Source organism: Dipodomys spectabilis, unplaced genomic scaffold, assembly GCF_019054845.1.
Source record: "Dipodomys spectabilis isolate Male_0828 unplaced genomic scaffold, ASM1905484v1 ptg000318l, whole genome shotgun sequence".
Lineage (NCBI taxonomy): Eukaryota > Metazoa > Chordata > Mammalia > Rodentia > Heteromyidae > Dipodomys > Dipodomys spectabilis.
This window is the reverse complement of record NW_024870995.1, coordinates 899,471-915,613: the sequence shown is the minus strand read 5'-3', so window position 1 is coordinate 915,613 and position 16,143 is coordinate 899,471. Positions and strand designations below refer to the sequence as shown.

General features: G+C 62.8%; 1 protein-coding gene across 3 annotated transcripts in view; it reads right to left on the bottom strand.

Annotated features, from left to right (window-relative positions):
* Cbfa2t3 (CBFA2/RUNX1 partner transcriptional co-repressor 3) overlaps window positions 1–16,143 on the bottom strand; it is a 76,529-nt gene that overhangs the window by 48,638 nt on the left and 11,748 nt on the right. The window lies entirely within an intron of this gene.

Genomic DNA, 16,143 nt, shown 5'->3' with positions numbered 1-16,143 from the left:
TCATGCAGAAATGGAACTATGTGGAGCAGCCAAGTCAGAGACTTTCCCGGAGGTGGTAACTCATGTATGCGGACAGCCAGGGACAGGGGAAGAGCTCAGGACCCGAGGCCCAAAGCGGCCCCAGAGGCCCGGACGCGGCCCGGCTTCCCGGCTTCGCGCGTGGGAATAGCGGCTGCGGTCCAGGTAGCGGCACCTGACGGCCGTCCCGGCGCAGATTCCGCCGGCAAGCCGTCTATCGCGACGCCCTCCCTCCCGGGTCTGTCTGGCTCTCGGGGAGCAGCGAGCGCCACATCTGTTCCTCCAGCTCTCAGCCTTTCTTCTTTCTCTGCGTTTCCCTCTGAAAGCACCGGAGTGGCCGCCGGGCCGGGCACACCATCCCAAGGAGCCCAGCTCCGCAGGTGCGGCGCCCAGAGCGGAGCCACCGACCGGCGGGAGCTGCGTCTCCAGCCGCAGCCCAGCAAGTTTCCCGCGGGGTGCTTCCCGCGCCCGGCTTCCCGCGCCCTCCGCCCGCCCGCAGACGGCCCGGTGCCGGCGCCCCTGGGGGTCAGCGCGGGCAGCGCCGCGCAGCGCACCGGCCCCTCGGCGTCCAGCCGGCCCGGCCCGGGAACCTCCTGTCTGCGAGCCCGGAGAGGACACGGGGTGGCGGGACGGGGCTTCCCATCACTCCATCAACTCCATAAACGGGGGCCAGGACCGGTCAGGTTTCAAAGGTTTTCTCTCTGGGCCCCGGGCGGCCGGGCGCCCGCCGGCCCGCGCCCCCCGCGCGTCCAGGGCCCCCCGCGCCCCCCGCGCACCAGGTCCAGGGCCCCCCGCGCCCCCCGCGCGTCCAGGGCCCCCGCGCCCCCCGCGCACCAGGTCCAGGGCCCCCCGCGCCCCCCGCGCGTCCAGGGCCCCCGCGCCCCCCGCGCACCAGGTCCAGGGCCCCCGCGCCCCCCGCGCCCCCCGCGCACCAGGTCCAGGGCCCCCGCGCCCCCCGCGCCCCCCGCGCCCCCCGCGCCCCCCGCGCACCAGGTCCAGGGCCCCCCGCGCCCCCCGCGCCCCCCGCGCACCAGGTCCAGGGCCCCGCGCCCCCCGCGCACCAGGTCCAGGGACCCCGCGCCCCCTGCGCGTCCAGGGTCCCCGCGCCCGGCGGCTCGGAGCCGCGTCACCAGCCCGTCCGCCTTCCGCCCCGCCTTCGTCAGCCCGACCGGGCCGTTTCCAGCCATCTGTCCCTGCGCTGGCCCGCACCTCCCTCCGGCTGCTCCACAGCCGGCTCGGCCGCCGATGGACGGTTCCCAGAGGCGGGGGGGGGGGGGGGGGGGGATGGAAGCCCAGACGGCGCCCGCGCGCGGGCGGGGCGGCCCGGGGCCCCGGAGATGCCCGGCCGCCGGGCGCCCCGCCGGGACGGCCGCTCCGAGGACCCGCGGGGCGCGGACGCCCTCCCCACCCCGGCCGGGCGCCGGCCTTTGTCCGGAAGCCGGGCGCGGGGGACCCGGGGCCCCGCGCCGCACGGCGCCCGCCCCAAGTCCGCCCACCCCGGCGCGGGTCGCCTCCGCTCACCTCGGGCGGCCCCGGGTCCGAGCGCCAACTTTGCAAAGTGGGGCGCGGGCGCGCGCTCCGAGCGGCACTTACGGTCCGGAGGTCCGGGGGGGTCCGAGGATCCGGGGTCCGGCGGCGGCTCCGGCGCTCGGGCGCGCGGCGGGGCGGCCGCCTGGGCCACGCCGGGGCGCTCGGCCGCCCGCGCGGGAACAAAGCGCGCTCGCCGCCCGGGCGGTCTCGGCCTCCGCGGCCGCGCCGGGTCCGCCGCGCGCCCGTGGCTGCGCCGCCGCGCTGGCCGCGCGCCTCACGGGGCCCCGCGGCCCCCGCCCCGCCGCGCGCCCCGGCCCCGCCTCCCGCGCCCCGCCGCCGCCGCGGCTGCGCCACCTGCCTCCCGCCCCGCGCCCATCGCGCGCTCCGCCCCGGGGCGCCGGCCGCGGCGGGGCGGAGGCGAGGGGAGGGAGGCGCGGGGCGCGGGCGGCCGCGGCGGGCGGGAGGCCGGGGCGCGGGCCGCGGGCGGCGCTGTGGGCGCGGCGGCCCCCGGCGGCGCCGCCTCCCGCGCGGTGGCGGCCCGGGCGGGCGGGGCGCGCAGCCGCCTCGGCGCCGCCCGCGTCCGGGCCTCGCAGCCCCGGCGGCGGGCGCCTCTCCGCGGCCGCCGCGGCCCCGCGCGCCCGCCCGGCCGGCAGGGGTCGCGCGCCCCCCGCCGCGCGCTCGGCCCCCGCGGCGCCCCGCGCTTCGCCTCCGCGCCCGGCCCCGCCGGCCCCGCCGCGCGCTCGCGGCCCCGCGCCTCCCTCCAGCCAAACGGCCCTCCGGAGCGCCGCACGGCCCGGGCCCGACGGCGCGGACGGACGCACGGCGGGGCCGCTGCCCCGCTCCCCGGCCTCCGGAGGACGCAGCCGCACTTTGGCTCCCGGGACCTGCGCGGCGGCGGCGGCTGCAGAGATCGTCGCGCCCGGAAGAACGTGGATCCAAAGGTGCTGGGACCGGCGGCTCCGGAGGCCGAGGTCTGAGCATGGAGGCCCAGGAAAGCGCGCGAGGCTCACCTCCGGTTACCCGCAAGACGACGGAGCGCCAGCCGTGAGCACCGAATCTCAGGGACCGCGCCCAGGCCCCGAGCTCGAGCCCGGGACCCGCAAACCAATCCATCACGCACCAGTTTGGGAGCAAATGAGGGCGGGCTGAGGCTGTTCAGAAGGAAGCGGTCCCGTTCCCCCCCGTGTGCCTCACCTGCAAACACACCTTTTAAAAGCACCGAAAGCGTGCGGTGTAAAAGAAGCGCTGGACAGGCCAACGCAGGGGAGGCTTAAGTCTACTTTGCAACGACACAGACGAGGAAGAAGACCGGGCACAGCCCGGAACGTGCGTGACACGCGTCTGACGAAGGGCTGTTCTCCAGAATGGGTTTTAAAAGCTGAAGACTAAATATAAGGGAAGGCCCGTTGAGCAGGGCCGGTGGCCGAGCAGAGGAGGGCCCGGAAGATCCCAGGGTGAGATCAGCCTCGGAAAAAGGTTCGGAGACCTCAACACCGCGGAAAGGCTGGGCATGGTGATGCAAACCTGCCATCCCAGCCACAGGGAAGCATAAGAGGAGTCGAGGCCAGCCCCGGCATAAACGTGAGACACAATTTGAAGCACAAAGGCCTTGGATGTGGCTCGAATAGCAGAGCGCCTGCCTGCAAGGGCAAAGCCCCAGGTTCAAACTCCAGCACTGCCCAAACGGAGGCGGAGGAGGCCAGCACAAGGAAGGGCCCCTGCCCCGTGCTGGGGATACAAGGAGGCCACCGCGAGGTCCACCCCACCTCGCAGAGGGACGGAGCCCCAAACAGGACAGCGTGCAGTGGCTGGGCAGGGGCGGAGCAGTAGGAACCCCGGGCTTGCTAGTGGGAATGCAGAATGAGATTCTGCAAGGCTTTTTGCATACTAACCACACATACAATCCTTGGGGTCACCTAAGGGGGTTAAAAGCTTGCACCTTCACAGAACCTGTCTATAGCAGCTTTATTCCTAATTGCCTGAAGTCGGAAGCCACCGAGCGACTGCGCGCTACAGCAGGCACTGGATATTATTCATCCGTAAAGAGAAACAAGCTGTCAGACCATGAAAGACCCGGAGGAGCCCTCAGTACGCATTGCCAAGCGAAGAAGCTCGTCTGACAGGCTGCACACATCACCTCTGTGATGCCCTGCAAAAGGCCAGAGAAGAGCTGGGGCGGGGGAGCAGGCGGAGCTGCAGGGCTTTAGGGCAGAGAGTGGAATATTGCAGTGTATCCCAACCCACAGAACATTCAGCTCAGAGACTAAAGCCCAATGTAAGCTATAGCCTCTGGTTAACAACAATGTATCAGTAACATGATACAGTTGCATCCGCTCATCATTGGTAGTGTCCCATACCAGCCTTAGCGTGGGGAGCATGGGATAAGGTCTCCCTGAACTCTATTTTCTGCCCCTCCCTCCCTCCTTCCCTCCTTCCCTCCCTCCCTCCCTCCCTCCTTTCCTTTCTCACTCACCCAAGTGCTAGGATTATATATGTGCACAGTCACATCCAGCTTCTGCTCAGATTTTTTGCAAACCTAATACTGCTCTAAAAAATATTAATTTTAAAAAGTCCAGAAGACAAAAGTATAGATATCAATAATCAATATTTTAAACACCATATGTACATAAAAAAGGAAGAAGCAGGTGAAGAAACATAGGTAAATGGACTTCTACCTTACAACTCAATTTTTGCCTGACCCCTCTTCTGCCCTCAATGCACAGTTCTACTCCATCCAGGAGAATTTTATCCTAGCTGCTCATCGAATCCCAGCACACTGAGGGTGCTGAGGCAGGAGAGTGGAGATTCAAGGCTGGTCTGAGCTACATAGCAAGGTCCAGTCTAAAGGAAGAGGAGAAAGTCTTAATATATTTTTATTTTTGAAAGCCTTTGGATTCCTCCATCTTACACAACTCTGTAAACAGAATATCAAGATGCAAGCACTCTCCTGTGTTAATATTTATCATTTGGATCCGATTATTACCTTAATTATAACTGTTATACAACAGATAAATCATTGTGACGACGTAGGAGGCGGAGATTGGGAGATTGAGGTTTAGGACCAGCCTACAGTAAAACAAACAACAACAACAAAACCAACCACAAACAAAGAACAGGAAGCCTGTGACCTCTCATTTTGACCAACAGCTGGGCAAGGGACTGCATGCCTGTGATCTCAATGTCACGGAGAGACACAAACAGGAGGATTAGAGTCCAAGCTGGCCTGGGCACAAATCACAGACCTTATTTTGAAATAGCGACATAAAAAGGAGGCTAGTGGAGTGGCTCCAGTGGCAGAGTTAACTACCTCGCAAGTGCAAGGCCCCGAGTTTAAATCCCAGTACTGTCTGAACAAATCAGTGTGGATCTGCAATGCATTCTGAGAATGATTAAATAGAAAAGCAAGTTTTTGTTGAAAAAGTGATGCGGCATTCTTTTTGTAATTTGTGTATTCATGCATGGATGTCGCTTATTGTGAGGTTAATTCCATTCCTACTGTGTTTTTTAAATGTGGAAGCCAGGGGCTCCCCACAAGGAGCAAGTAGCCCAGGAGGGAGCTTGGGCCCAGTGACATCACTGTGGCCACGTGCCGGCTGGCAGTCAGGCCTCCAGGCCACACGGACATTGGTCATAAAAAGGGCTTAAGTGGCTGTCAGCTACAAACTGATTGGGTCTCCTTTCAATCTTGTGGTATGCAGAGTGGAATCTTCTTGAATTTCAGATAAGAGTTGTTTTCTCCGAGTGAGAAGTTAGACATTGAGCCAGGCCCAGAGATCCTCAGGAGGAAAGCGTGGCTAAGGCCGAGAGCATGGGCTGGGCCTGGCGCCAGAGCTGCACGACAGCCTCCCCTGGGGCAGAGACCCCGAACTCCAACACAGCACCCCCATCCAGACCCCAAACTCCAACACAGCACCCCTATCCAGACCCCAAACTATTAACACAGCACCCCCATCCAGACCCCAAACTATTAACACAGCACCCCCATCCAGACCCCGAACTCCAACACAGCACCCCCATCCAGACCACAACTATTAACACAGCACCCCCATCCAGACCCTAAACTCCAACACAGCACCCCCATCCAGACCCCAAATTATTAACACAGCACCTCCATCCAGACCCCAAACTCCAACACAGCACCCCCATCCAGACCCCAAACTCTAACACAGCACCTCATCCAGACCCCAAACTATTAACACAGCACCCCCATCCAGACCCCAAACTATTAACACAGCACCCCCATCCAGACCCCAAACTATTAACACAGCACCCCCATCAGACCCCAAGCTATTAACACAGCACCCCTCCATCCAGACCCCAAACTATTAACACAGCACCCCCATCCAGACCCCAAACTATTAACACTGCACCCCCATCCATACCCCGAACTATTAACACAGCACCCCCATCCAGACCCCGAACTATTAACACAGCACCCCCATCCAGACCCCGAACTATTAACACAGCACCCCCATCCAGACCCCGAACTATTAACACAGCACCCCCATCCAGACCCCGAACTATTAACACAGCACCCCCATCCAGACCCCGAACTATTAACACAGCACCCCCATCCAGACCCCGAACTATTAACACAGCACCCCCATCCAGACCCCGAACTATAAACACAGCACCCCCATCCAGACCCCGAACTATTAACACAGCACCCCCATCCAGACCCCGAACTATTAACACAGCACCCCCATCCAGACCCCGAACTATTAACACAGCACCCCCATCCAGACCCCGAACTATTAACACAGCACCCCCATCCAGACCCCGAACTATTAACACAGCACCCCCATCCAGACCCCGAACTATTAACACAGCACCCCCATCCAGACCCCGAACTATTAACACAGCACCCCCATCCAGACCCTGAACTATTAACACAGCACCCTCCATCCAGACAGGCCCCAAACTCTAACACAGCACCCCCATCCAGACCCCAAACTCTAACACGGCACCTCATCCAGACCCCAAACTATTAACACAGCACCCCCATCCAGACCCCAAACTATTAACACAGCACCTCCATCAAGACCCCAAACTCCAACACAGCACCCCCATCCAGACCCCGAACTCCAACACAGCACCCCCATCCAGACCCCAAACTATTAACACAGCACCCCCATCCAGACCCCAAACTATTAACACAGCACCCCCATCCAGACCCCAAACTATTAACACAGCACCCCCATCCAGACCCCAAACTATTAACACAGCACCCCCATCCAGACCCCAAACTCTAACACAGCACCCCCATCCAGACCCCAAACTCCAACACAGCACCCCCATCCAGACCCCAAACTATTAACACAGCACCCCCATCCAGACCCCAAACTATTAACACAGCACCCCTCCATCCAGACCCCAAACTATTAACACAGCACCCCCATCCAGACCCCAAACTATTAACACTGCACCCCCATCCATACCCCGAACTATTAACACAGCACCCCCATCCAGACCCCGAACTATTAACACAGCACCCCCATCCAGACCCCGAACTATTAACACAGCACCCCCATCCAGACCCCGAACTATTAACACAGCACCCCCATCCAGACCCCGAACTATTAACACAGCACCCCCATCCAGACCCCGAACTATTAACACAGCACCCCCATCCAGACCCCGAACTATTAACACAGCACCCCCATCCAGACCCCGAACTATAAACACAGCACCCCCATCCAGACCCCGAACTATTAACACAGCACCCCCATCCAGACCCCGAACTATTAACACAGCACCCCCATCCAGACCCCGAACTATTAACACTGCACCCCCATCCAGACCCCGAACTATTAACACAGCACCCCCATCCAGACCCCGAACTATTAACACAGCACCCCCATCCAGACCCCGAACTATTAACACAGCACCCCCATCCAGACCCCGAACTATTAACACAGCACCCCCATCCAGACCCCGAACTCCAACACAGCACCCCCATCCAGACCCTGAACTATTAACACAGCACCCCCATCCAGACCCTGAACTATTAACACAGCACCCCTCCATCCAGACCCCAAACTATTAACACAGCACCCCCATCCAGACCCCAAACTATTAACACTGCACCCCCATCCATACCCCGAACTATTAACACAGCACCCCCATCCAGACCCCGAACTATTAACACAGCACCCCCATCCAGACCCCGAACTATTAACACAGCACCCCCACCCAGACCCCGAACTATTAACACAGCACCCCCACCCAGACCCCGAACTATTAACACAGCACCCCCACCCAGACCCCGAACTATTAACACAGCACCCCCATCCAGACCCCGAACTATTAACACAGCACCCCCATCCAGACCCCGAACTATTAACACAGCACCCCCATCCAGACCCCGAACTATTAACACAGCACCCCCATCCAGACCCCGAACTATTAACACTGCACCCCCATCCAGACCCCGAACTATTAACACTGCACCCCCATCCAGACCCCGAACTATTAACACAGCACCCCCATCCAGACCCCGAACTATTAACACAGCACCCCCATCCAGACCCCGAACTATTAACACAGCACCCCCATCCAGACCCCGAACTATTAACACAGCACCCCCATCCAGACCCCGAACTATTAACACAGCACCCCCATCCAGACCCCGAACTCCAACACAGCACCCCCATCCAGACCCTGAACTATTAACACAGCACCCCCATCCAGACCCTGAACTATTAACACAGCACCCCCATCCAGACCCCAAACTATTAACACAGCACCCCCATCCAGACCCCGAACTATTAACACAGCACCCCTCCATCCAGACCCCAAACTCTAACACGGCACCTCCATCCAGACCCCAAACTCTAACACAGCACCCCCATCCAGACCCCGAACTCCAACACAGCACCCCCATCCAGACCCTGAACTATTAACACAGCACCCCCATCCAGACCCCGAACTCCAACACAGCACCCCCATCCAGACCCCGAACTATTAACACAGCACCCCCATCCAGACCCTGAACTATTAACACAGCACCCCCATCCAGACCCCGAACTATTAACACAGCACCCCCATCCAGACCCCAAACTATTAACACAGCACCCCCATCCAGACCCCGAACTCCAACACAGCACCCCCATCCAGACCCTGAACTATTAACACAGCACCCCCATCCAGACCCTGAACTATTAACACAGCACCCCCATCCAGACCCCAAACTATTAACACAGCACCCCCATCCAGACCCTGAACTATTAACACAGCACCCCTCCATCCAGACCCCAAACTCTAACACGGCACCCCACCAGCACCAGACCCTGGTGGCCAGGACTCGGGTGTGTGACATCAGTCAGGATCAACTATATTTTATTCAATACTTAAAAGTATTATAATGGATGGCAAAACCAAAAGATCACAGTGTGAAATAGGTAATAATAAATTGTCACCAGGACTCATCCAGTCTCAGCACTGGCCCCTCTCGCCCTGCCCCCCTCGCCTGCCCCCTCCCCCCGTCTCTTTCCCTGGCCAGGACTGGTGGGTTTGGATGAGGACCAGAGATCTGTATTTAGACACAACCACTCTGTTCTCTCTCCAGGTGATTCTGGATAGTCTAAAGCCATAGTTTGGAAAGCAACACCCCCAAAGCACGTCAAAAGCTGGTCACAAGCCAGGTGCCAGGGCCTCACACCTGTAGTCCAAGCTACTCAGGAGACTGAGATCTGAGGATCATGGTTTGAAACCAGCCCAGAAGTGGAGCTGTGGCTCAGGGAGTAGAGCACTAGCCTTGAGCATAAGAGCTCAAGGACAGTGCCCAGGCCCTGAGGTCAAACCCAGGACTCGTGTGCTCCTGCACACCCAGGGGCACGCACGCATGCACGCACAGGGGCATGCACACACAGGGGCATGCACACACAGGGGCACGCACACATGTACACACAGGGGCACGCACGCATGCACACAGGCACACATGCACACACACGGGCACGCACACATGCACACAGGCACGCATGCACACAAGGGCACACATGCACGCACACACAGGGGCACGCACACACGCACAGGGGCATGCACACACAGGGGCACGCACGCATGCACGCACAGGGGCATGCACACACAGGGGCACGCACACATGTACACACAGGGGCACGCACGCATGCACACAGGCACGCATGCACACACACGGGCACGCACGCATGCACACAGGCACGCATGCACACACACGGGCACACATGCACGCACACACAGGGGCACGTACACACGCACAGGGGCATGCACACACAGGGGCACGCACGCATGCACGCACAGGGGCATGCACACACAGGGGCACGCACACATGTACACACAGGGGCACGCACGCATGCACACACAGGGGCATGCACACACGCACAGGGGCATGCACACACAGGGGCATGCACACACGGGCATGCACGCATGTACACACAGGGGCACGCACGCATGCACACAGGCACGCATGCACACACACGGCACGTACGCATGCACACACAGGGGCACGCACACACGCACAGGGGCATGCACACACAGGGGCACGCACACACAGGGGCATGCACGCATGTACACACGGGCACGCACGCATGCACACAGGCACACATGCACACACACGGGCACACATGCACGCACACACAGGGGCACACATGCACACACGGGCACGCATGCACACACAGGGGCACGCATGCACGCACACACAGGGGCATGCACACACAGGGGCATGCACACACAGGGGCACGCATGCACGCACACACAGGGGCACACACACACAGGGGCATGCACACACGCACAGGGGCATGCACACACAGGGGCACGCACACACGCACAGGGGCATGCACACACAGGGGCATGCACACACAGGGGCATGCACGCATGTACACACAGGGGCATGCACGCATGTACACACAGGGGCACGCACGCATGCACACAGGCACGCATGCACACACACGGGCACACACGTATGCACACACAGGGGCACGCATGCACACACGGGCACGCATGCACACACGGGCACGCATGCACACACAGGGGCACGCATGCACGCACAGGGGCATGCACACACAGGGGCATGCACACACAGGGGCATGCACACACAGGGGCACGCACACATGCACGCACAGGGGCACGCAGGCACAGGGGCATGCACACACAGGGGCACGCACACACAGGGGCACGCACCCATGCACACACAGGGGCACGCACGCATGCACACACAGGGGCATGCACACACAGGGGCACGCACACACAGGGGCACGCACACATGCACACACAGGGGCATGCACACACAGGGGCATGCACACACAGGGGCACGCACACACAGGGGCACGCACACATGCACACACAGGGGCATGCACACACAGGGGCATGCACAGACAGGGGCACGCACCCATGCACACACAGGGGCACGCACCCATGCACACACAGGGGCACGCACCCATGCACACACAGGGGCATGCACACACAGGGGCATGCACACACAGGGGCATGCACACACAGGGGCACGCATGCACGCACACACAGGGGCATGCACACATGCACGCACAGGGGCACACATGCACGCACACACAGGGGCATGCACACACAGGGGCATGCACACACAGGGGCACGCATGCACGCACACACAGGGGCATGCACACATGCACGCACAGGGGCACACATGCACGCACACACAGGGGCATGCACACACAGGGGCATGCACACACAGGGGCACGCATGCACGCACACACAGGGGCACACACGCATGCACACACAGGGGCACACACGCATGCACACAAGCACGCATGCACACACAGGGGCACACACGCATGCACACACAGGGGCACACACGCATGCACACAAGCACGCATGCACACACAGGGGCACATGCACGTACACACAGGCACGTAAGCACGCACACACAGGGGCACGCACACACACACACACACGGGCACGCACACATGCACGCACAGGGGCACGCACACACAGGGACACGCACACATGCACACACAGGGGCACGCAGGCACACACAGGTGCACATGCACGTACACACGGGCACATAAGCACGCACACACAGGGGCACGCACACATGCACACACAGGGGCACGCATGCATGCACACACACAAGGGCATGCATGCACACACACGGGCACACATGCACGCACACACAGGGGCACACACGCACGCACACACAGTGGCACACATGCATGCACACACAGGGGCACGCACGCATGCACACACACGGGCACACATGCACGCACACACAGGGGCACGCACGCACACACAGGGGCACACATGCACACACAGGGGCACGCACGCATGCACACGCACAGGCACACATGCACGCACACACAGGGGCACGCATGCACACACAGGGGCACGCACACATGCCCACACAAGGGCACGCATGCACACACACGGGCACACATGCACGCACACACAGCGGCATGCATGCACACACAGGCACGTATGCACGCACACACGGGCACACACGCATGCACACACAAGGGCACGCACGCATGCACACACAGGGGCACGCACACACGCACACAGGGGCACGCACGCATGCACACGTGGGCATGCATGCATGCCCACGTGGGCACGCATGCACACACACAGGGGCACGCACGCACACACGGGCACACATGCACGCACACACGGGCATGCATGCACGCACACACAGGGGCATGCATGCACACACACGGGCACGTACACACACGGGCACGCATGCACACACACACACACGGCCAGCCACACAGCTGGGCTGCCCGGGGGTGCTGCCAGGCGTGGTGGTCTCCGGTCTTCCCACGGGAAACCCAGGGGTGGCTCAGAGGGGGAGGGGGCTGGGGTTGGAGCCAAAGCAGTCACGTGACCCAGCTCAGGTCCGCCAAGGGCGGTGGGAGGCAGGAGCAGCCGACCCCGCCCTGCGCTCACTTCCCAGGGTGCTGTGCAGCTGCGGCCTCGGGACCAGCTGTGAGGCCAGAGGGGAGGCCGGGCCTCTGGGGTGTTCCTGGGGCACGAGGCAAGAGCAGGAGGCTGCTCCCCACCTCCCCGCTGCCCTGCCTGGGCGCCCAGAAGTCAGAGGGGGCAGAAAGGACCAGAAGCAAGTGCGGGGCCCTGGGCCCCACGGTGCCAGCCCCCTGCGGACGGACCGTTCCTGGATTCCAGTCCCAGGTCCTTCCCAGAGCCTGCAGGGGGGCTGGGCTGCCAGCACGGGGGCTGAAGCCAGCAGCCGGCGTGAGCGCGAGTGTGTGTGTGAGCAAGTGTGTGTGAGCGAGGGCGTGAGTGTGTGTTAACAAGTGTGTGTGAGCGAGGGCATGAGTGTGAGCAAGTGAGTGCGTGTGAGCAAGTGCGTGTGAGCAAGTGCGTGTGAGCAAGTGAGTGCGTGTGAGCAAGTGCGTGTGAGCAAGTGAGTGCGTGTGAGCAAGTGAGTGCGTGTGAGCAAGTGCGTGTGAGCAAGTGCGTGTGAGCAAGTGAGTGCGTGTGAGCAAGTGAGTGCGTGTGAGCAAGTGAGTGTGAGCAAGTGAGTGTGAGCAAGTGAGTGAGTGTGAGCAAGTGAGTGTGAGCAAGTGAGTGTGAGCAAGTGTGTGTGAGTGAGGGCGTGTGAGTGTGAGCAAGTGAGTGCATGTGAGCAAGTGAGTGAGTGTGAGCAAGTGAGTGTGAGCGAGTGTGTGTGAGCGAGGGCGTGTGAGTGTGTGTAAGCAAGTGTGTGTGAGCGAGGGCGTGTGAGTGTGTAAGCAAGTGTGTGTGAGCGAGGGTGTGTGTGTGTGAGTGAGGGCATATGAGTGTGAGCAAGTGAGTGTATGTGAGCAAGTGAGTGCGTGTGAGCAAGTGAGTGCGTGTGAGCAAGTGAGTGCATGTGAGCAAGTGAGTGTGAGCAAGTGAGTGCGTGTGAGCAAGTGAGTGCGTGTGAGCAAGTGCGTGTGAGCAAGTGTGTGAGCGAGTGTGAGCAAGGGCATGTGAGTGAGCAAGTGAGTGTGAGCGAGTGTGTGTGAGTGAGGGCATGTGAGTGTGTGAGCGAGGGTGAGTGTGTGAGCGAGGGTGTGCAAGTGCATGTGAGTGTGTGAGTGAGCACGTGAGAATGCGTGTGGGCAAAGGTGAGTGTGAGCAAGCACATGTGAATGCGTGTGAGGGTGTGTGTGAGCAAGTGTGAGCAAGCACGTGTGAATGCGTGTGAGCGAGGGTGCATGTGAGTGAGCACGTGTGAATGCGTGTGAACGAGGGTGCATGTGAACGAGCAGTGTGAATGCGTGTGAGCGAGGGTGCATGTGAACGAGCACGTGTGAATGCGTGTGGGCGAGGGTGAGTGTGAGTACGTGTGAGCGAGGGTGAGTGAGCACATGTGAGTGTGTGTGAGCGAGGGTGAGTGTGAGTGCGTGTGAGCGAGGGTGAGTGTGAGTACGTGTGAGCCAGGGTGAGTGAGCACATGTGAGTGTGTGTGAGCGAGGGTGAGTGTGAGCGAGCACGTGTGAATGCGTGTGAGCGAGTGACTGTGAGCCGGCCCGAGCTCGTGTCCACCCCGGCCCTCGGCACCATCCAGCGGGTACTGAAGCTGCCCTGCCGGGCTGGGCCATGGGAGCCGGGCTGGGCGATGGGGAGCCGGGCTGGGCGATGGGGAGCGGGGCTGGGCGATGGGGAGCCGGGCTGGGCGATGGGAGCCGGGCTGGGCGATGGGGAGCGGGGCTGGGCGATGGGAGCCGGGCTGGGCGATGGGGAGCCGGGCTGGGCGATGGGAGCCGGGCTGGGCGATGGGGAGCGGGGCTGGGCGATGGGGAGCCGGGCTGGGCGATGGGGAGCCGGGCTGGGCGATGGGAGCCGGGCTGGGCGATGGGGAGCGGGGCTGGGCAATGGGAGCCGGGCTGGGCGATGGGGAGCGGGGCTGGGCCATGGGGAGCTGGGCTGGGCGATGGGAGCCGGGCTGGGCGATGGGAGCCGGGCTGGGCCATGGGAGCCGGGCTGGGCGATGGGAGCCGGGCTGGGCGATGGGGAGCCGGGCTGGGCGATGGGGAGCCGGGCTGGGAGATGGGGAGCCGGGCTGGGAGATGGGAGCCGGGCTGGGCGATGGAGAGTCGGGCTGGGCCATGGGAGCCGGGCTGGGCGATGGGAGCCGGGCTGGGCGATGGGGAGCGGGGCTGGGCGATGGGAGCCGGGCTGGCCGGCCCCCGGGGATGGAGGAGGCTGCCGGGGCGGGACATCCTGCTGACCTCGATGGTGAGGTGCCTTTCATTGCTATTCAGGGTCCAGGACGGTAATTTCTGCCTATTGAAGTCGTAATTTACCCCTGGGAAAATAAACATTTGGGTTTGTGTTGCTGACTTCATTCCATGAATCTTAATCACGTCGTCTCAGGCTTTCCCCCAGGGCTAGCTCCACGGCCATCGCGGGCTGGCCGCTCGGCCTCCGGCTTCACCTGCCCCAGGTTCTGCTTCTCTCCAGCCGGTGTCTCCCTGTGGATGTGGAGGGCCTGACCAGACTGACTCCAGAAGGACACAAGGATGGGCTGACTTCTCCTGGAAACAGCCTGCTCTACTATGATGTGGACCACGAGCACGGCCCCTATCCTGTTCCCCCTGAACCTGCCTGCAGAGGGGCTGGGGGGGGCGGCTGGAGGGTTTGGCTGGGGGGGGCGGCTAGGGGGCGGCTGGGGAGGGCCGGTGGGAGGGGTCCGGCTGGGGAGGGCCGGTGGGAGGGGTCTGGCTGGGGGGGCGGCTGGGGGGCAGCTGGAGGGGTCCGGCTGGGAGGGGTCCGGCTAGGGGGAGATGGGGGGGCTGGAGAGGGCTGGCTGAGGGGGGCTAGGGGGGACTAGGGTCCGGCTAGGGGGAGATGGGGGGGCTGGAGAGGGCTGGCTGAGGGGGACTAGGGGGCGGCTGGGGGGGCGGCTGGGGAGGGCCGGTGGGAGGGGTCCGGCTGGGGAGGGCCGGTGGGAGGGGTCCGGCTGGGGAGGGCCGGTGGGAGGGGTCCGGCTGGGGGGGGTTGGGGGGCAGCTGGGGGGGGGTTCGGCTGGGAGGGGTCTGGCTGGGGGGGTGGCTGGGGAGGGCCAGTGGGAGGGGTCCGGCCTGCGGGGTCCGGCTGAGGGGCGCTGGGGGGCAGCTGGGGGGGTTCGGCTGGGAGGGGTCCAGCTGGGAGGGGTCCGGCTGGGGGGGCGGCTGGGGAGGGCTGGTGGGAGGGGTCTGGCTGGGGGGGCGGCTGGGGAGGGCTGGTGGGAGGGGTCTGGCTGGGGGGGCGGCTGGGGGGGCGGTTGGGAGGGGCCGGCAGGGGGGAAATGGGGGGACTGGAGAGGGCAGGCTGGGGGGATCTAGGGGGGTCTAGGGGGGACTAGGGGGTGGCTGGGGGGGCTGGGGGGCAGCTGGGGCACTAGGTTCAGTGATGCCCTGGGACCAGGTGGCTCCAGCCTGCCTGTGTGTTGTTGCTGGTTTGTAGTCTGGGTTGAGAGAGAGGCCACCGCCCTGCCAGCCCCCGCCTGCCCTCCCGCTGCCCTCCCTCCCGGCCAGCCCCCGCCTGCCCTCCCGCTGCCCTCCCTCCCGGCCAGCCCCCGCCTGCCCTCCCGCTGCCCTCCCTCCCGGCCAGCCCCCGCCTGCCCTCCCGCTGCCCTCCCTCCGCCCCTTGTCTTGTCCCAGTGCCCACCCGCCCTCAGTCAGGGGC